Below are 21,490 nucleotides of genomic sequence, written 5' to 3'. Positions count from 1 at the left end.
TTAGATATAATAGTTGTGATTTAATCACTCTCTATATATTCCGCTTCCGCAACATATATAACGTAATTCGACTTTTACATAAGCATCCAAAACCTTAGCTTAACATGTGTGAATATGTCAAAAATTACTTTAGAAATTCAAACAACATAATAAAAACATAAAATTTCCAAAGAATGTAATTTGCATAGTCAATATATCACTTAAATAATTTGCAAACTTGGTAACACAAATATGTGCTCGTTCCCGCGCATGCACTCCAAAACACACTTTAATTCAATGCTATTGTGGATGTCCGGGAGGACGGATACATACACAGCTAGAATCAATTAAACAATACTAACAAATGATAATTTACAAAATACATATGAAATATATAAGTATTAAGTAATAAAATTACAAGACAATATAACTCATATGCATGCTGGAAATTAGTCAACGTCCTCTTCGTGATCCATAAGAATCCAAGATCCATCTTCTTGTTGAACCATACCTTAATTCTTCTCAATCCACCACGAAATTGGTACACGATATTCATCTTTTAAACCATCTATATACTTGTTAACAAGAGAAATGTCACGTTTAACTTCCAGCTTGAACCCGCCTAATTTAGACCCCTGTGTTCCTGCAACTATGTATACGATCAAAATAGATTTCGGCATTCGTATGATTGATCGAGTTCGAAACATAATCGATCGAAGTAAGACTTCGAGATGGGTTCCAAAGATGGTACAAACAAGCTTCGAGCCTGAGGGGCCGATCAATGTCAAGCTCGATATCTTTATCAAGCTCGAATCCAAATCGAACTATGATGCAAAGTAAGGTTATCGAGCTTATGATCCAGATACCGACCACCATTGACCACAAATCAATTCAAGGGTCCGAGTCAGAATCGAGCTCAAGCCAAGATCGAGAGCTCGATTCAAGACCGAAAACTCGAGTCAATATCTAGCTCATAGACAAGAGCCGTTGCAATCCCACTAGAGGAGAGAATCTTGGCAGGAATTGTGGAAAAGTTAATTTATCATGGGTCTCCCACTATATATTTTTAATTATATCTAAAGTAAGATCCCTCTACTACAAAGGGGATGGTTATCATTTATGTGGAGGGCAAGTTTTATCTTACATTGTAATTCAAGCACCATATTCTCTTATAGTGAAGAGTTGTTCTTTCAAGCTTCTTAAATTGATTCCACTTGTTTAGTCCTAAAATTCATCTTCTTTACAACCTTATCTATTTTTCATTCTTTGCAATCTACACTTGATATTTCTATTTATCCTTACGATTTGTATTAAGTTGCACCATCCTTAGAACTACGTACAAATTCAACTCTATCCGTTTTTTGGGTAAACAGTTTGGCGCCCACCGTGAGGCTAAGGATAACAGTGGTTATTTGATACGAATCTGCAAAAAAAACACCATTGTGTTTTGCGCTTGTTTCCAAAAATATCTCAGATTTCGGATTAGCAACGACTAACTACTAATCAAATGGCCTCACCAATCGACAACGAAGCCGGTCTTCAAGATGAGAATAATAACTTGACACCCAGTACCGAAAGACCACTTGTCAATGCTGTTGGAGCTCGAATCGGAGCGTCGATAGATATCAATTCACACATGGCCATTGAGGCGAACCTACATTATGAACCCGAAAATAGCATTCATGGTGGCACTCGGTCTGCAGCTCGAGATACCCATAACGTCGAGGAAAACGGCGTTAGCTTGCGTATGATTTTTGAAATATTGCAAGCTCAACAGGCAGCAATAGCTCAGTTGCAGAGCCAAACCCAAAGCCCAATCCACCTCGAGAAATCACCCACAGAATGGAGCCAGCCATGGTGAAGTCAAATGAGCAAGAATCGGGGACTACTCCCAAAATCGCTAAATTGCTCGAGGAACTCACAAAGCGAGTCAAAGCCAATGATAAAAAGGTAGAAACATATAACTCCAGGGTCGATCAGATCCCGGGAGCTCCACCAATGATAAAAGGGTTAGATTCAAAACAATTCGTGCAAAAACCTTTTCCCTCGAGCGTAGCCCCAAAACCAATCCCCAAAAAATTCCATATGCCCGAAATTCCCAAATATAAAGGAATGACTGATCCCAACGAGCACGTCACTTCTTACATATGTGCCATCAAGGGCAATGATTTAGAAGACGATGAAATCGAATCCGTGTTGTTAAAAAAATTCGGAGAGACCCTCTCGAAGGGAGCAATGATTTGGTATCACAACCTACCAGCAAATTCCATCGACTCATTCGCTATATTAGCAGATTCTTTTGTGAAAGCACATGCCTGCGCCATAAAGGTCGCAACAAGGAAATCGTACCTTTTTAAGGTAAGACAAAAGGATAACGAGATGCTGAGGGAGTTCGTATTAGGGATCGATACCGACCGTACAGTGAAAACTGCAGAGTCAGTGAATCGAGACATAACCCTGGGCAAAATAACAAAAGAAGTGATCGAGGTCAAGGGTCTCGGGGGATGATGAATAGAAGTAGGTTCGATAAGCCTTCCAGATCTAAGGAAGCACCTCGGTTATCGGAATATAACTTCAGCATTGATGCATCCGCCATCGTGTCAGCTATCGAACGCATCAAAGACACTAAATGGCCTCGACCCATATAGACCGATCCTGCCCAGAGGAATCCCAATCAAATGTCCGAATATCATGGCACCCATGGCCACAGAACGGAAGATTGCAGGTAACTAAGAGAGAAAGTAGCCCGGTTATTCAACAAAGGGCAACTTCGAGAGTTTTTAAGCGATAGGGCGAAGAACCATTTTAAAAACAGGGATTTTGGCAAGCAAAAAGAACAAGAAGAACCACAGCACGTCATTCACATGATCATCGACGGCGTCGATACCCCTCAGGGACCGGTGTTTAAACACACTAAGACATCGATTGTGAGAGAAAAGCGATCTCGAACTCAAGATTACATACACATAGGAACTTTGTCCTTTAATGATGAAGATGCAGAAGGACTCATACAACCTCATAACGATGCACTGGTAATATCCGTACTCATGAATAAAACTAAAGTTAAGTGTGTGTTGATTGATCCAGGTAGCTCGGCCAACATCATCAGATTGAAGGTCATAGAACAACTCGGCCTACAGGACCAGATCATACCCGCAACCCTGGTTCTAAACGGATTCAATATGGCATGTGAAACCACCAAAGGGGAGATAATTCTACCAATAAACGTGGCCAGGACCATCCAGGAAACGAAGTTCCATGTTATCGAAGGCGACATGAGATACAATGCCCCTTTTGGAAGTCCATGGATCCACAATATAAGATCTATACCTTCGACCCTACACCAGGTCCTTAAATTCCCAACATCGAGAGGAGTTAAAACGGTGTATGGAGAACAACCAGCCGCAAGAGAAATGTTTGCCGTCGAGGAAGCGAAACCAATATCGATCCCTTCGCCAGTAAAGGGATCGGGCTCAGAAGGGGAACGAGATACCAAATTGCAATCACAGACATCGGCTTTGACCCAACCAGATAACCAGAAGATCGAAGAAGATAATGATCAGAGGATCCCTCGATCCTTTGTGATTCCCGATGATTCTGACGCTACCAAATCAACGATTGAGGAATTGGAGCAAGTCACACTAATCGAGCATTGGCCCGAACGGAAGGTATACCTGGGAACGGGGTTGACCCCCGAACTCAGGAAGAAACTTATTCAATTTCTTATCGATAACATTAATTGCCTGGTCCCATTTAGATATAACAGGGATCCCACTGGACATAACGACGCATATGCTAAGCTTGGACCCTAGGTTCAGACTCGTGAAGCAAAAGAGAAGACCCCAGTCCGAGTTAAAGCACGCATTCATAAAGGATGGGGTAACCAAACTTCTCAAGATAGGGTCTATTCGGGAGGTGAAATATCCCGAATGGTTAGCTAATATAGTTGTAGTTCCTAAAAAAGGGAAAAAACTTAGAATGTGTGTGGATTATAAGGATTTAAACAAAGCATGCCCCAAAGATTCTTTTCCGCTTCCAAACATCGATCGCATGATCGATGCCACGGCCAGCCACGAGATCCTTACTTTTCTTGATGCCTATTCCGGGTATAATCAAATCCAGATGAACCCGTAAGACCAGGAAAAGACTTCATTTGTCACCAAATATGGAACATATTGTTATAATGTGATGCCCTTCGGGCTAAAAAATGCAAGAGCTACTTACCAACGCCTAGTAAATAAAGTGTTCGAAGAACAAATAGGTAAATCAATAAAAGTTTATATTGATGACATGCTAGTTAAGTCCCTGCGAGCAGAGCACCATTTGACCCATTTGCAGGAAACGTTCGAGATTTTGAGGAAATATAACATGAAGCTCAACCCCGAGAAATGTGCTTTCGGGGTCGGTTTGGGCAAGTTCCTCGGCTTCATGGTGTCAAATTGAGGAATCAAGATTAACCCCGATAAAATCAAGGCCATCGAAGACATCACCATCGTGGACAGCGTGAAAGCCATACAGAGGCTAACCAGACGGATTGCAGCCTTAGGCCGATTCATTTCGAGATCGTCATATCGAAGTCACAAATTTTTCTCTCTACTCAAAAAGAAGAACGATTTCGCTTGGACCCCGGAATGCCAACAGGAACTAGAGGAATTAAAATGATATCTATCGAGCCCACCACTACTTCATACTCCAAAAACATATGAAAAACTTTGCTTGTACTTGGCAATATCGGAAATCGCAGTAAGCGGTGTCCTAATTTGAGAAGACCAAGGTACTCAATTTCCAATTTATTATATAAGTCGGACCTTAGGAGAAGCAGAAACTAGATATCCGCACTTAGAAAAATTAGCACTTGCACTGATAAACGCCTCTAGAAATTTAAGACCGTACTTTCAAATTAGCCCTCAAATATATCAAGTTCTAATGCAATAAAGTTATTTTGCAACAACAGGGTTCCAATAGGAAAGGTTGTAAGAGCCAAATGGTCAAAACAAACCATGCTCATGTAGTTGGCCCGAGCCCTGACGCAAAACATGAACGCATGTATAATGACTTGCAAAAAAAGTTCTCCTCTTTACCGATATCTTATATCAAAGAAAAATTCCTCTATTTTGAGATTTATTATGCAAACAGAATTAAGATAAATCTTCGAATCCAAGTAAGCACTCACTCGACTCTTACGCCTACGGGATATATTATTTCGAGTTTGAAACATTCACTCGACCACTAAGCCTACGGGCTACTTTTATTTCGAGTTCGAGCAACCGCTCACTCGACCATTACGCCTACGGGCTACATTACTTCGAGTTCGAAACATTCACTGGACTGCTAAGACTACTGGCCACTTTTATTTCGAGTTCGATCAAGCACTCACTTGATCATTATGCCTATGGGCTACATTACTTTGAGTTCGAATCATTCACTCGACTGCTAATCCTACGGGCCACTTTTATTTCGAGTTCGAGCAAGCACTCACTCGACCATTACGCCTATGGGCTACATTACTTCGAGTTTGAAACATTCACTCGACTACTAAGCCTACGGGGCACTTTTATTTCGAGTTCGAGCAAGCACTCACTCGACCATTATGCCTACGGGCTACATTACTTCGAGTTCGAAACATTCACTTGACTGCTAAGCCTATAGGCCACTCTTATTTCGAGTTCGAGCAAGCACTCACTCGACCATTACGCCTATGTGCTACATTACTTCGAGTTCGAAACATTCACTCGACTGCTAAGCTTACGGGACACTTTTATTTCGAGTTCGAGCAAGCACTCACTCGACCATTATGCCTAAGGGCTACATTACTTCAAGTTCGAAACACTCACTCGACCATTACACCTACAGGCTACATTACTTCGAGTTCGAAACATTCACTCAACTGTTAAGCCTACGGGCCACTTTTATTTCGAGTTAGAGCAAGCACTCACTCGACCATTATGCCTACGGGCTACATTACTTCGAGTTTGAAACATTCACTCGACTGCTAAGCCTACGGGCCACTTTTATTTCGAGTTCGAGCAAGCACTCACTCGACCATTATGCCTATGTGCTACACTACTTCGAGTTCGAAACATTCACTCGACTGCTAAGCCTACAGGCCGCTTTTATTTCGAGTTCGATCAAGCACTCACTCGACCATTACGCCTATGGGCTACATTACTTCGAGTTCAAATCATTCACTCGACTACTAAGCATTCACTCGACCATTACGCCTATGGGCTACATTACTTCGAGTTCGAAACATTCACTCGACTACTAAGCCTACGGGCCACTTTTATTTCGAGATCGAGCAAGCACTCACTCGAACATTATGCCTACGAGCTACATCACTTCGAGTTCGAATCATTCCCTCAAATACTAAGCCTATGGGATATTTTTATTTCGAGTTCGAGAAAGAACTCACTCGACCATTACGCATACGGGCTATATTTCTTCGAGCTCGAATCACTGACTCAACTAATAAGCCTAAGGGATACATCACTTCAAGTTTGAGTAAGCCTATGTTTAGACAATCACTCAACTCGACCACTAAGCATACGAGCTACCTTATTTCAAGTTTGAGTAAGCGCTCGCTCGGTTATAGAGGCTGCGAAGTCCAAATTTGATTAAGTTGCTTAAATCCTTGTGAAAATATTCATAAGGCATGAATAAAATCTTCACAAGACAGGAAACAAAACAGAAGCAAGTCGGCAAGAAGGGATATTTGTATATACAAAATTGTTTACATGATTGATTACAACGTAAATATTAAGGACTAAGCTTCCTGGTTATCCCCAGGAGCGATCTCTTCTCTATCGGGCCTCCCCCCCGGATCCGCTCTTACTCCCATCATCATCATCATCATCATCATCGTCATCGAAAACCAAGGCTTCAGCATCGGCTTTGAGTTCTTTAGCCCCTTTTATCTCTTCAACAAGGTCGAAACCTCGAGCATGAATCTCCTCGAGGGTCTCCCTCCGAGATCGGCACTTAGCAAGTTCAGCGACCCAATGTGCTCGAGTATCGGCAATCTCGGTTGCCTCTCTTGCTTGGACCTGGGCAGCTTCAGCATCGGCACGATAGACGGCCACGAGTGCATCCGTATCGGCCTTTGCCTTTTCGGCGTCAGACTCGGACTTGGCATGTACAGAGGCCAACCGAGCCTCGAGCTCCTCTATTCTTCTTGATTGGACTGAGCTTTTCTCCTTCATTTTTTGAAGTTGGTTTTCGGCCGATGACAATTGGGATCGAGCAGTTTCTTTCTCTGCAGCAGAGTGGTTCATTCCTTCTTTCCACTTCAAAGACTCCGCTCTTATCACATCGACTTCTTCACGGAGTTTTCTAATCATATCAATTTTCTGTTGTAGCTGTAAGACCGAAACATTAGCCATCATTTCGGTATCAAGCCCATAGGCTTTTAAAAACATTATTACCTACTCGGATAGATCGATCTGATCTTGGTGAGCCCTGGCCAACTCAGCTTGGAGGTCTTTTATTTCCTCTCCCCTTTGGCCCAAGAGGGGTTTTAAGGAGTTCCTCTCCTCCATAACCCGTTGAAGCTCGGCCTCGTATCGACACAGCTCGGTTCGGGACCGAGAACATGATTCTTGATGAACTGTCATGGCCTGCAAAGAAAGAAGAAACGAAGTCAGAAAAGAAAAGCAAACTTAAAGGTAAAGCCATATAATTTAAGGCCTACCTGATTCAAAGACTGCTGCACTCTGTGAAAAAGATCTGATGCATCACTTGTACCGGCAGTGTTTTCGATACCGATAAACAGGTCACAAAAAGGATCCTATCCATCATGAGGCCTATCTAATTCGAGGGCCCCCAAAGCTTGGGCTTCCCAAATCGCCCCTACGAAAAAAGCAGGGAAGGTGGGCGAGCCTTCGATTGCTACTGCCCCAAATGAGTCATCTGGGGCATTCTCTTTGGTTCGAAAAGATTCGGGAAGAGCTCCTTCAGACATATCCCCCATCCGTCGGCTTCGATGGGAAACATCTTCGATCTCGAACAAACTCGGGGACCCTGCCCGAAACTCTCTCTGATATATCCTCAGTTCGACGCGGAGCCTTATGAACCATCATCGATCCAGCTACCTGTGGAACGTCAGTGGTCTTCTTTGTTCGGGCCGCCAGCGCAGACCCATCATTCTCTTCTTCTTCTTCTTCTTCTTCTTCTTCTTCTTCTTCTTCTTCTTCTTCTTCTTCTTCTTCTTCTTCTTCTTCTTCTTCTTCTTCTTCTTCTTCTTCTTCTTCTTCTTTATCCCTCAGACGTAGAACTAATTCTACGGTCAAAGGAATGATATTCTTGTTCGGCTTACGAGCCGTCCACTTCTTCGATTTTTGATCTTCAAGGACGAGGGCTTTTTTCCTCTTATTATCTTTCACCGGCTTTGGGACCGAGGCTGAAGACTCTTCCTTGACGGATGAGGGCCTCAAAACCGCATCCTTGCCCACACCTGCGTACGAAAATTTTTATTGAAGTGTGTGAAAAGCATCTTATTCGAATTACCAAAAGATACGAGAGAGGTGCTTACCGTGATTTTTGGCCTCACATCGGCCCTTTGACAAGTCGCGCCATGAGCGTTCGGTATATGAAGAGGTCGAAACCAGATCACGTATCCAGTTCTTGAGATCGGGCATTGCGTCGGGCATCCAGGGAACTGCTGCATCACAAAAGGGGAATATTGGTGATAAAAGAAATGAAAGAACAAAATAATAGGAGATAACAGCAAAATTACACTTACTCTTCATGTTCCACTCCTCGGGAAAATGCATCTTTTCGGTTGGGATTAGGTTCGAAGTCCTCACTCGAATGAACCGGCCCATCCAGCCTCGATCCTTATCCTCGTCTATACTCGAGAACAGAGCCTTGGTAGCTCGACGTTGGAATTTTATTAACCCTCCTCGAAAAAGGGGAGGACGGTATAATCGGACAAGATGATCCAGGGTAAAAGTCATCCCCTCGATTTTACTCACAAAATATCGGATAAAAATAACGATCCGCCAAAATGAAGGATGTATCTGGCCTAGGGTTATTAGGAATTTACGACAAAAATCTATGATAACAGGGTCAAGGGGACCTAACGTGAAAGGGTAAGTATACACGCTTAAAAACTCTCTCACGTGAGTAGTAATATCCTCTTCAAGAGACGACACTACCATCTCTTTGTTCTCCTAGTTACAATCTTTTTTTATCCGCTCGATGTATTCCCGGGTTATCGAAAAATATATCTCGATACGGGCTCACATCGGCCAGGAACCGGCGAACCTTTATCGAGTTTAAAATCGGAGGTAAGAACATACGCCGCCGGAACGCACTCCTCAGGACGAGGATCTACCGGTGTTTTATTGGCGGCGGATTGGGAAGAAGAAGCTTTTTCTTTTTGGGGGACAATTTTAGATGTATTCACAATTTTGGATTTAAAGAAGGTAACGAAGATTTGGTAATTTGGAAGAAGAATTTTGCAAAGAGGAATCACAGATTTGCAAATAAACTCAGACAATACGAAAGAGAACTTGGAAAATTTGGAAGATTGAAGATGTAAAAGTGATAAATGATAAAAGGAAGGGTTATTTATAGGTTTAAGAAATGACGGTTCAGTATCAACGGTGGCCGACCACCGTCTGACATGCATTAAATACCTTGAAAGACTAAATCAACGGAACAACTATCACGTGCTTCATGGTCGAGCCCAATGTAAACGTCAGCTTATAATCTGATCGAGCCGTTGAAAAATCATATCGTTTCTCATCACATTCTTCTTGAGAAATGAGGGGACTATCTGTATACGGTCGAAATAAATTTCGGCCTTCGTACGATTGATCGAGTTCGAAACATAATCGATCGAAGTAAGACTTCGAGATGGGTTCCAAAGATGGTACAAACAAGCTTCGAGCCCGAGGGGCCGATCAATGTCGAGCTCGATATCTTTATCAAGCTCGAATCCAAATCGAACTATGATGCAAAGTAAAGTTATCGAGCTTATGATCCAGAGACCGACCAACATTGACCCTGAATCAATTCAAGGGTCCGAGTCAGAATCGAGCTCAAGCCAAAATCGAGAGCTCGAGTCAAGACCGAAAACTCGAGTCAATATCGAACTCATAGACAAGAGCCGTTGCAATCCCACTAGAGGAGAGAATCTTAGCAGGAATTGTGGAAAAGCTGATTTATCATGGGTCTCCCACTATGTATTTTTAATTATATCTAAAGTAAGATCCCTCTATTATAAAGGGGATGGTTATCATTTCTGTGGAGGGCAAGTTTTTGCTTACATTGTAATTCAAGCACCATATTCTCCTATAGTGAAGAGTTGTTCTTTCAAGCTTCTTAAATTGATTCCACTTGTTTAGTCATAAAATTCATCTTCTTTACAACCTTATCTATTTTGTATTCTTTTAAATTCATACTTGATATTTCTATTTATCCTTACAATTTATATTAAGTTGCACCACATATCCTTATAACTACGTACAAATTCAACTCTATCCGTTTTTTGGGTAAACAAACTCCATGCATGTAAACTTCGGGATGATACTATTTTGTCTGATCTCCATTTTTCAGATAGGATGATTTTTCGGTGTCAATATCTAATGGGACACCAATATCTGCGTAGATAAGAGGTACAGGATAACTTGGAGTTAGATCTGGCGCATTTCGAACGTGAAGAGCTCGGAGATTCATGAGGTTGGAAAAGATCGACTTGAAGTTCTGGTCTCTAACTTTAGGACTTCCAGATAGAAAGGCGGTCACTGGATTGCCCTTGTTCATCCAATTGTAAACTATGTCAACTGCTGTTAGGGCTGCCAATGGTGCTCCTAAACTATGGGATGTTACAGTTATGCTAATTTCCTCACCCTTGTATTGTTCTACCAATCTTTGTACTTCAGCAAGAATCTAGAATGAACAACAACAAAATAAGTACTCTCTCCGTTTCGAAAAGATTGTCTTAATTAATTTGACTTGGTACAAACTTTAATAAAGAAGGAAAAACTTTTAAGATATGTAGTCTTAAATAGTAAGTCATAATACTTTTGAAATTTATGGTCTGTCATAGCATTTTAAATACACTAGGCTTGTTAAACTCATTTCAAATTACATTGCTAGACATGTTATAATTAGACTATGAAAGTTGCCATACCTGGTCTCTAGCACTGGCCTTGTTGAATGGTGATAACGGATCATCAGACGTATAAATGGAGTACCAACCACGACCAACCATAGGAGCATTCTCACCAAAAATTTGTGTAGCAGGAACCAGAACAAAATCAAAAAATCTATCTTTTCAAAACCCTGAACAGCTCCTCTCCATGAAATCATAATATCCCTCATCAGTTGCCATAGCAACAAATCCCATCCAATTAGACTCCTTGCTCCATGCTTCCCTTGACATTGACCTTGTAAAAAAAGCTTCTGGAACTGGGAATGATGAGGTCGCGTAGAAGTATTTCGTAACCTGATATTTAAATGGATTCACTTTGTCAAATCGAACTCTAGCAAAGAGATTTCTCTTTGCGTATCGGCTAGTGCCTGCGTACTTTGACGCCTTCTCTGAATTGAAGGCGTCACGGGCAACTTGAGCAAAATATTCATAGTGAAGAATGTATGTACGAAGATCCTTGTCTAAAGGATCTAGTTACGAGAGAAGTGTTTAAGACACAATTAAATAAATAAAAGTGTATTTTTTCTAATAACTTAACTTTTTAGATGAGATAATCACACACTTCAACATGATATCAGAGCTTCAGCTGGGTTCAAATCTCACCATCACACATTATAAGAAAGAATGCACGTGAACGGACGTGCCAAAGTAATTAAGTAAATAAAAATATATTCTTCCTAATAAATTAAACTTTTATACGATCATAGCTTCAACAAAAAGTTTATCCATATATAGGAGCGCTTTGGGCATATTTTGATGTAATGACCCAACCGGTTATTTTGACTTTTAGAACCCCATTTTCCTAAATAAAACTCCTCGTATGTGCTTTTATTAATTTATGAATTGCGGAGATGGTTGGTTCAGAATTTGGAAGTGATCGGGCTGAAATCGGAACAATTGATTCCTTAGTTTGGCTTTAAAAGGCCAAGTTTGACTTCGGTCAATATTTTGAGACACTACTAGAAATTCGGTAAAAACCGACCAAAAATACCGGCCAACTTTGGTTGGTAATGGCTAATAACCGTCCAAAACGCGACCATTTACGCGTGGACGGTATTTTAGAGGTCGGAAAGGCATACCGACCAAAGTTGGTCAGAAATTACCGACCAACTTTGGTCGGTCAATTAAATTCAAAAAACAAATATTCAAAAAACAAATATTGCGGTATTTTAATTATGTAATCAAAAGATTTATCATCTGGAAATCGAACCGGGGTCTGTACTGTGGCAGGATACTATTCTACCACTAGACCATTGGTGCATTTTATTTTAAGACTGTCTTTTATTTGATTTATACTCTTTAATTATATTTTCGCACGAAAATAACCGACCAAAGTTGGTCAATTTTATTAAAAAATAAAATTACCGACCAAAGTTGGTCGGTTTTTAAAATGACCGGCCGAATTAACCGACCAATTTTGGTTGATTTTTTAATATTAATTTTTATCTATTTTAATTGAAAAACCGACTAAAGTTGGTCGGTTACTTGAAAAATAAATTTCGCGGGACTCAAAAATAATTTTTCACATTTTTATGCCAAAGAAAATCGACCAAAGTTGGTCGGTTTCATAAAAAAAAATTAAAATAAAATATTTTAAAAATCCGACCAACTTTGGTCGATTTTTTGGCCAGTTGTTTGACCGACCAAAGTTGGTCGGTCAACCTTGGTCGGTTTTTGCCGAATTTTTAGTAGTGAGAAAATGATCCCGAAATCAGAATTTGACGGTTCCAATAGGTTTGTATGATGATTTCGGACTTGGGCGTATGTTCGAATCGGGTTTTGGATAACCCGGGAGCATTTTAGCGCTTAATAATGAAAATCAACTATTTGAAGGTTTAAAGTTCTTTAAATTTGGTTTGGAGTAGGTTTTAGAGTAATCGAGGTCCGTTTGAAATTTCGAGTTTGGGAATAGTTCCGTATGGTGATTTAAGACTTGCACGCAAAATTTGGTGTCATTCCGAGTAGTATAAGTATGTTTTGTCGCGTTCGGAGTAAGTTTAAATAATTTAAAATTTCTAAGTTGAATCAATTTGGTTTAAGGTATGATTCTTAGTTTTGATGTTGTTTAATACGTTCCGAGTGTTCGAGCAAGTCCATTTTATGATTTCAAACTTGTCGAAATATTTGGGCGGGGCCCCGGGGGCCCCGAGTGTTAATCGGATGAGGCTCGGACCAATTTTGGACTTGAGAGTTAAAACTGAAGCTTTTTGCATCTGGTATGATCGCACCTGCGCTTGGACAGTCACAGGTGCGACCATCGCAGATGCGACGTTTGCTCGCAGAAACGGAAGGAGGAGGGTATGCCTGCCACCGCAGGTGCGGAATTTTGGGCGCACCTGCGAACGCGCAAGTGCGAGAAAATGTGCGCAGATGCGAAGCTTGACAGGCGAGGAAAAACTTACACCCGCGAGGCTTTTCCGCAGGTGCGGAGCCGCAGGCGCGGCTAGCGCTCCGCAGGTGCGAAAAGACCTGTTTGGCAAAAAGTTTAAAGAACGGGAAACAACCATTTTTGCTCATTTTTTCTTCCATGTTTGGGCGATTTTAGAGCTTTTTGAGAGGGGATTTCAACTAGCAATTGGAAGGTAAGTTAATTCTACACACCTTGAGTTACAACAACAACAACCCAATATAATCCCACTAATGTGGTCTGGGGAAGGTAGTGTGTATGCAGACCTTACCCCTACCCTAGGGTAGAGAGGCTGTTTCCGATAGACCCTCGGCTCTCTCCCTCCAAGAACTCCCCACCTTGCTCTTGAGGTGACTCGAACTCACAACCTCTTGGTTGGAAGTGGAGGGTGAGAGAGGAGTTAGAAAATAAAGGGAAGAGAAATATGATTCAAGATTTAAATTTATGATAAATTTATAATTAAAAATGTAGTAATCAACACTTTACATTGAGGATTGGTTTCAAATGCGAATAAATTAAATGTAAATGATTATGGAATTGGATAGAAATTATATATTTGAGTTCTTGAGATTATGGGTAACGTTTTCCTCCGAATATTTTCGGAATCCGGGCACGTGGGCCCGGGGTGAATTTTAAGAATTTTACCATTTTGGATAGGGTAATTTATTTAATAGATAAATTTTGAATTATTGATCATGTATTAATTATTTTATATAACTTTTGGATAGTTTCGGATTTTTCGGCATCGAATTGAGGTTTTACGCGACATTTGATCGAAAAAGTAGACTTTAAGACAAGGTAAGTCTCTTGTCTAATCTTGTGAGGAAGAATTTACCCCATAGGTGATTAAATTAATAATTGTTGCTAATTGTGTGGGAGGGGGGCTACGTACGCACGAGGTGACGAGAGTCTGTGCGTAGCTACTATTTATGCTAAAGTTCGGATAGTTTAGGACTCAAATCATGAATTACTTGTATAAATTATATTCTTTATTTAATTAAATTATTTGAAATATATTGTGAATTGTTAGGGAAATATAGTATAAGATGGAAATCTAATATACTTAATTTTTCTGTATAAATTTCTTAATTGTTAAAAAGAATTGTGCATCCTCTCATATTAATCTATCAATAAATAAACTCTTCTTCCGAAGGTACATAAGAAAATGTCCTCCTTTCTTGTGGAGCGGGCCGAACACCTCGGCAGTATAGATGCATCTATGGATCGCGTCGCACGTCCCTCGACAGTGTACACGACACTCTGGATCGGGCCGTATGACCTTGACAGAAATCATGCCTAATAATAATAATAATTACACGATACTTTATATTTTAATTGCAGATTGTGAATTTAATTAATACATTGAGAATTATTGCATTTGAAGGAATTTAATTATTTCTGTTGGTTAAATAGAATTATTGTTAACTCTGTGAATCATGTTGATTTAAATATTTCTATTCTTATTTTATTTATTATTATTGACCCTTTGTGAGTGTCAAAGTCGACCATCTCGTCTCTATCCCTTCGAGATTAGGCTTGATACTTACTGGGTACACGTTATTTACGTACTCATACTGCACTTTTGTGCAGGACTGAGACAGGTGCTATAGTTGGACCTATCGGCGCGCACCCATGATATCCAGAGGCTTAGTGGTGAGCTGCCCTTCTTAGCCATTCTGCAGCAACTAGTGTTTCTTCCTGAAATTTTTATTCTGTCTATTTTATTCCAGACAGTATTTGAAATTTTTGTATAATCTACTATATGCTCATACACTTGTGACACAAGGTCTTGGCACACACACTAGTAGAATATTTGGATTTAATTTTGTTCATGATTATTTTAATTTACTAAATCTTTTCATATTGTCTAAATTCATGCAAGTAAGAAGAGTTAAATTACTCGGTTAATTTTAAAAGGATTGAATATGTGTTTAAATTATTAATTGGCTTGCCTAGCTGTAGTGTTGCGCGCCATCACGACCTATAGATGAAATTGGGTCGTGACATTTGAATATTGACCTTAGTAAATACTCCCTTTACTTGTTTACTTGACAGTATTTTATTTTTATCCAATTCAAAAAGTTAACACATTTCTTGATTAAAGATAATTCAACTTAAACTATATTCGCGTTAGTTTAAGGGGTTTTGTGATTTGAGAAAAATAATTACGTATTCTTTCCATTTCAAAAATAATGAATCTATTACTATTTGAGGAGCCAAACAAGGTTTTCTTTAGCCATATTTTTTGCAAATATTTTTAAATAATTTGAGTTGTTAAGTGCTATGACTTATATATATATATATATATATATATATATATATATAGAGAGAGAGAGAGAGAGAGAGAGAGAGAGATTTGCACAAAAGTAATTAATTTCATTGACCGTACTCGAAAAAGGTTCGAACAAATTAAAATAGGAGGAGCTACTACTTTCTCGGGTCACACGAGGAGACCCGGGAAAAATACTGACACACACAGAGAGGGAAACTACATCCTACCACTACAATTAAATGACATTTTCTTAGTCTGAATGTTATATCTTGTTAATTTAATTTGTCGAAACTATACACTATCCTAACTATAGTTAAATGTTAAATGTTACGCCACTTTCTTGGTTTGAATCTTATATTTTGTTTTTTTAATTTATTGAATACTGTCAAACCACTTTATAAAAGTCTCGTTTGTTTCGAATATTTTTGAATGTTATAGCGAATTGGTGTTATAAAGAACATGTATTATTAGAGAACATGAGATTTGATTCCGACAAGACTTAACTTTTATAGTAAAATGCTATTATACAAGGATCATGTTATAAAGAGATCTGTAATACACCACCCTACTTACGATTCCCACGAGCCAGCGTGCCGTCAACTTAAAAGACAAGAAGGAATTTGAAATTAAAAATTTTAAAAAGGGAAATCTGCCGAGATTGAGTGACAGAATATATAGATCAACGACGTAATGGCAAATCTACTGGGATTCTTGAAATATTTTTGCCTCCTTAAAGGTTAAACATTATTCATTTTTGTACTAGTTAAGTTGTCCACAATTTGCGTGATTATGAAAAAAAAAAGAAGTGAATATGCAAATATGATTTTGTGTTTAACTTAATCGAGATAGAAGAGATACAATCATGCTTTATATATACACCAAAATATTTTCTTCCATTAGATCCAAAACTTGCAATATCACCAATTCCAAAATATATTCACCCACTTCACTAATTTTGAAACGGAACGCTCAAAATTAGAAAATTATTATATAATGCATGCTAGTAGTAATAAAGACATGTAAAAAATCAGGCATAATCACAATTTCTTCACAATAAAAGCTTCTTTCCAAAAAAGATTATGAAGGTAGTAATACATTCCAATTTAAAGCTCAAATGTTGTTTCAAATTCCCTTAACTCAAAACGTTTAGAGCTTGTTTGGAAAGCCACATAGGAATTAGATTTGGGTGTAATTACACATTTTGACATGTTTGTTTGGTCAAGTAATTACTTGATCAATATGTAATTGGCTGTAATTGGAGGGGTGTAATTATATTCTCCAATTCTCATTAACAAACTTGGCATATAATGAATGATGCAATTAAAGTAGAATTTCGTTGTTGAATGCGATTATAAACTTATTATGTTTCCTAATCTTAAGTTATAGTGGAACGTACTATTATTATGTTGGAATTTGACATATGCTAAACTATCTTTTTTTTTTTGGATTTTAAAATTGTGTTAAATTTATGATTCCAATTTACTTATTTTAGTAGTATTGGCTCACACTGCATGTTGTTTATTTTTTATAGTTAGAATTGATATATTAGTTTTGTCAAACATTTGAATAATGTTATTGCATTATATTTATAAATATTAATTTATTTTATCAAACATGAATTCCATGTTGTTCTTACAGAACGTATGTTTTTAGTTTTTGTAAGTATCTAAACTAAATATTATTAATTTGGAACATATAAAAATTATTTTTACAATATTAGTTATAAATATATGATTACTATTTAATGTATATTCACAAAAAAATATACATCTTAAATACCAAATATAATATCATTTATACTCATAAAAATTTATAAGCATATATTTATTATACTAACTTTTAAGTTTTGATAATTACTTCATTTAAAATTTAATCTAACTGTGTAATTACACTTGTGCAACCAAACAGTAAACATGTAATTACACTGTAATTACATTCTGACAAACAAATATGTCGACGTAATTACACAACTGTGTAATTACTACCCTAGTAATTACACCAATTCCAATTACTTGTGGCTTTCAAAACAGTTCCTTAACGAAAATGTTATTAATTCCCATAAAAACACACACACATACCTTCTCTCTCTTTGTAATTTATTGTCGTTTTGTTTTCCTATGTATAAATTTTTAGATGAACTCAAAACAGACATAAAAGGCAGCCCGATGCATTAAGTTCTCATTATGCACGGGATTTGAGGAAAGGCCGGACCACAAGAGTGTATCGTACGCAACCTTACCTAATATTTCTGCAAGCAAAACCCAGACATAAACGAATATAATAAAACCGTTGAGATGTAGAAAATATTATGCTAAAGTTCATCACCATAACATCATAAGTCAAAGAATGAGGTCAAAGATACTTAAATTACTAATGATTAAGTTCTGTAGTATAGAACAACGTATACACTTTCATATCCAGATGGAACGAAATTATCTCTACTCAAATGAAGGACCTCATTTCTATCTCTGCTAAAATACGTCACATTGATTACTAATATACATTAATATAGGAAATAAATGTGTATACGGGTGAAATCGAGCTCATGGTGCATTCTAGCTTTCGATAAAATAGGCTCGAGACATGGCAACAAGGGACTGAAATCGAGCCAAAGTCCCAGCGGGGCCAGAATCGAGGCCATGGTCCCGGAATCGGTCCTATCCTCTAACGACTTCGAAGAACATTGTCAGGCAATCCAGGATAACCAACAGAAGGCCGAAATATCTGTAACCGGCCGAATATTACGGCGGAGATCTCGGCACATACCGATAATGGACCGAAAATCAGTGAATCAGAAGATGTTTTACCTTTTACAGAGTTGTACCTAAAATAGGACTCTCCTACTATAAAGGAGGTCTGATAGTTCATAAAGCACATTGTAACACGCATTCAAAAGTAATATATTATTATTTTTTTTGTTTTTAGCTCTTGTTCTTTTTCAACAATTTACCCGTCGTGCTGAGCCCGACTCGAGAGTGGCTATTTCACTAAGGCTGAAACTATTCAACTTATGTGGTTTGAATTTATTTTATCTTTATTTATTCTATAGTAACTTAATTTATCGCTTTGTATCAAGTAAATCTGTGTATCCTTAAAACCACTTACAAATTTAGTTGTTATCCGATTTTGAGGGTAAGCAGTTTAGCGCCCACCGTGGGGCTAAGGATAATAGCGGTAATTTGATATAAATTCCCGTAACACACCCTATTTTACACCTGTTCTTTGAAGTGTCTTTGATTTCAGGTTAAAAATTGAAATGTCAAACCCCAGTATGCTCCTCTAAACATGGACGTCTAGTCCGGCCACCATGACGACAACAACAATGTGGCACCCGGTAACGAGGTGCCCCCGGTCGATCTCGGCTGTAACGACCTGGCCAGTTGTTTTGAGTATTACAACCCTGATTCCTTATTTTCTGCTCAAATTATACTTTACATTTGTTGTGTGACTTACCGGGGAAATTGGTTCGGGTCCGGTGAGGTTTTGGAATTAATTGGAACACTTAGTTCCAAAGTTTAAAGCTTAAGTTGAAATAGTTGACCAGATATTGACTTATGTGTAAACGACCTCGAAATTTAATTCTGATGATTCCAATAGCTCTATATGGTAGTTTTGGACTTAGGAGCGTGTCCGAAAAATTATTTGGAGGTCCGTAGTGGAATTAAGTTTGAAATGCCGAAAGTTAAATTTTGGAAAGTTTGATCGGGGGGTTGACTTTTTGATTTCGAGATCAGAATCCAATTCTGGAAATTGGAATAGCTTTGTTATGTCATTTATGACTTGTGTGCAAAATTTAAAGTCATTCCGTATTGATTTGATGTATTTTAGCACAAGATATAGAATTTGAAAGTTCAAAGTTCATTAGGCTTGAATTGAGGTGTAATTCATGGTTTTAGCATTGTTTGAGGTGATTTGAGGGTTCGACTAAGTCCGCATGATGTTTTAGGACTTGTTGGTATATTTGGTTGAGGTCCCGAGGGGCTCGGGTAAGTTTTGGATGGTTAACGGATCATTTTTGGCCTTGGTGAGATTGCTGATATCTGCTACTGCATTTTTCTGATTTTCTCTTTTGCGTTCGCGAGTGGGCCCTCGCGTTCGCGAAAAGTGTTTTTTGAGTGTGAGGTTTTGTTCTTGCGTCCGCGAAGGGGAGGACGGGAACGCGAAGGTATGGTCTGTGTGTGCATCGCGAACGCGTGAGAGGTGTCGCATTCGCGAAGAGGAGTGAGGCTATTGGGGACCCCCGGGTCCTTGTTCTACGCGTTCGTGAGGTGGCGGTCGCGTTAGCGAAGGTCTGATCTGGTAAAGCTTCGCGTTCGCGAAGCCGTGGTCACGTTTGCGAAGGGTAAGATTTGTAAAGCTTTGCCTTCGCGAAGCCACGGTCGCGTTCGCGAAGGGTTAAATTTGTGGACAGTCGAGTTGTGTTTCGCGAACGCGAGGGACTTGTCGCGTTCGTGAAGAAGAGAGGTTTGGACAAAGAGTCTAAGTTCTGAAAATGGGACTTCATCCCATTTTCAGTTTTTGACGGATTTGAGCTCGGGAAGAGGCGATTTTCGGGAGTTTTTTAAGGAAAACAACACGATAAGTGATTCTAACTTGGTTTTGGTTAAATTACACGAATCTATTATTGTTTTTATCAACAGTTTAGTGTTTTGGGTTGAAAATAGTAGAAACATTCATAGACTTTAATTGAGGATTTGAAGGCCGAGTTGTGGTCGGATTTGAGTAATTTTGATATAGTTGGACTCGTGGTTGAATGGGAATTCGGATTTTGTGAGTTTTATCGGATTCCGAGACATGGGCCCCACGGGTAATTTTTGGGGCGTAATTTCAGATTTTTGGAAAATATTAGTAATTTGATATGAAATTTATTCCTATAATTTTGTGAGTTGAATCAAATTAATTGTGAATAGATTCGAGCCGTTTGGAAGTTGATACGCGTAGAATGAAATTTCTGAAACATTGCTTAGCTTGCTCGACATTGGATTTGGCTTGTTCGAGGTAAGTAACTCTTCTAATCTTGGAGTTGAGGGTATGAACCCTGAATATATGTATGTCGTGAATTGTTGGGAGATGACGCACATGCTAGGTGACGGGCGTATGGGCGTGCACTATAGAAATTGTGACATAATTGTTTTTGTGGAATTTTGTAGTTAAATGATCTTGGCATTTTCCATGCGGTTTTATGAGTTAAAGAAATTGAGCTGAAAAGCATATTAAAAATCATGTTGAGGCTATGTGCCAGTATTATTGGGACCCACAGAGGTCATATTGTTGTGAATTATTTATTTTAAATTGAAAATTCATACCCAGTCATATACATTTCATTGCATATCATATCTCAGTCTCTATTGTTATTTATTGATACATCATATCATCATTTTGAGCTATTCTCATGACAATGTGAGCCCATAAGAGAGAGACTGGAGAGATTGATGACTGAGGCAGGTTGAGGGCCTGATTGTGAAGATAATTACTGGAGAGATTGATGACTGAGTGAGGCCGAGGGCCTGATTGTGGGGATTATTATGTGGACCGGGGCTACCCCCTGCAGCAGGCCTTATAGGCTTTATTATAGCACGTGAGTTGTCCGTGCGGATCCAGATATTATTATAGCACGTGAGTCGTCCGTGCAGCATGTGAGTTGGCCGTGCGGATCCAGATATTATTATAACACGTG

At 39.0% G+C, this 21,490-nt stretch overlaps 1 pseudogene; it reads right to left on the bottom strand.

Moving 5' to 3' along the window:
- Positions 1 to 428: 428 nt before the first annotated feature.
- The window catches only part of LOC107826711 (phospholipase A1-II 1-like), a 38,391-nt pseudogene continuing 17,329 nt past the window's right edge, over positions 429 to 21,490 (bottom strand).

This window comes from Nicotiana tabacum, chromosome 9 (assembly GCF_000715075.1).
Source record: "Nicotiana tabacum cultivar K326 chromosome 9, ASM71507v2, whole genome shotgun sequence".
Lineage (NCBI taxonomy): Eukaryota > Viridiplantae > Streptophyta > Magnoliopsida > Solanales > Solanaceae > Nicotiana > Nicotiana tabacum.
The sequence above is the reverse complement of the archived record's forward strand: the minus strand, read 5'-3'. Positions and strand labels throughout refer to the sequence as shown.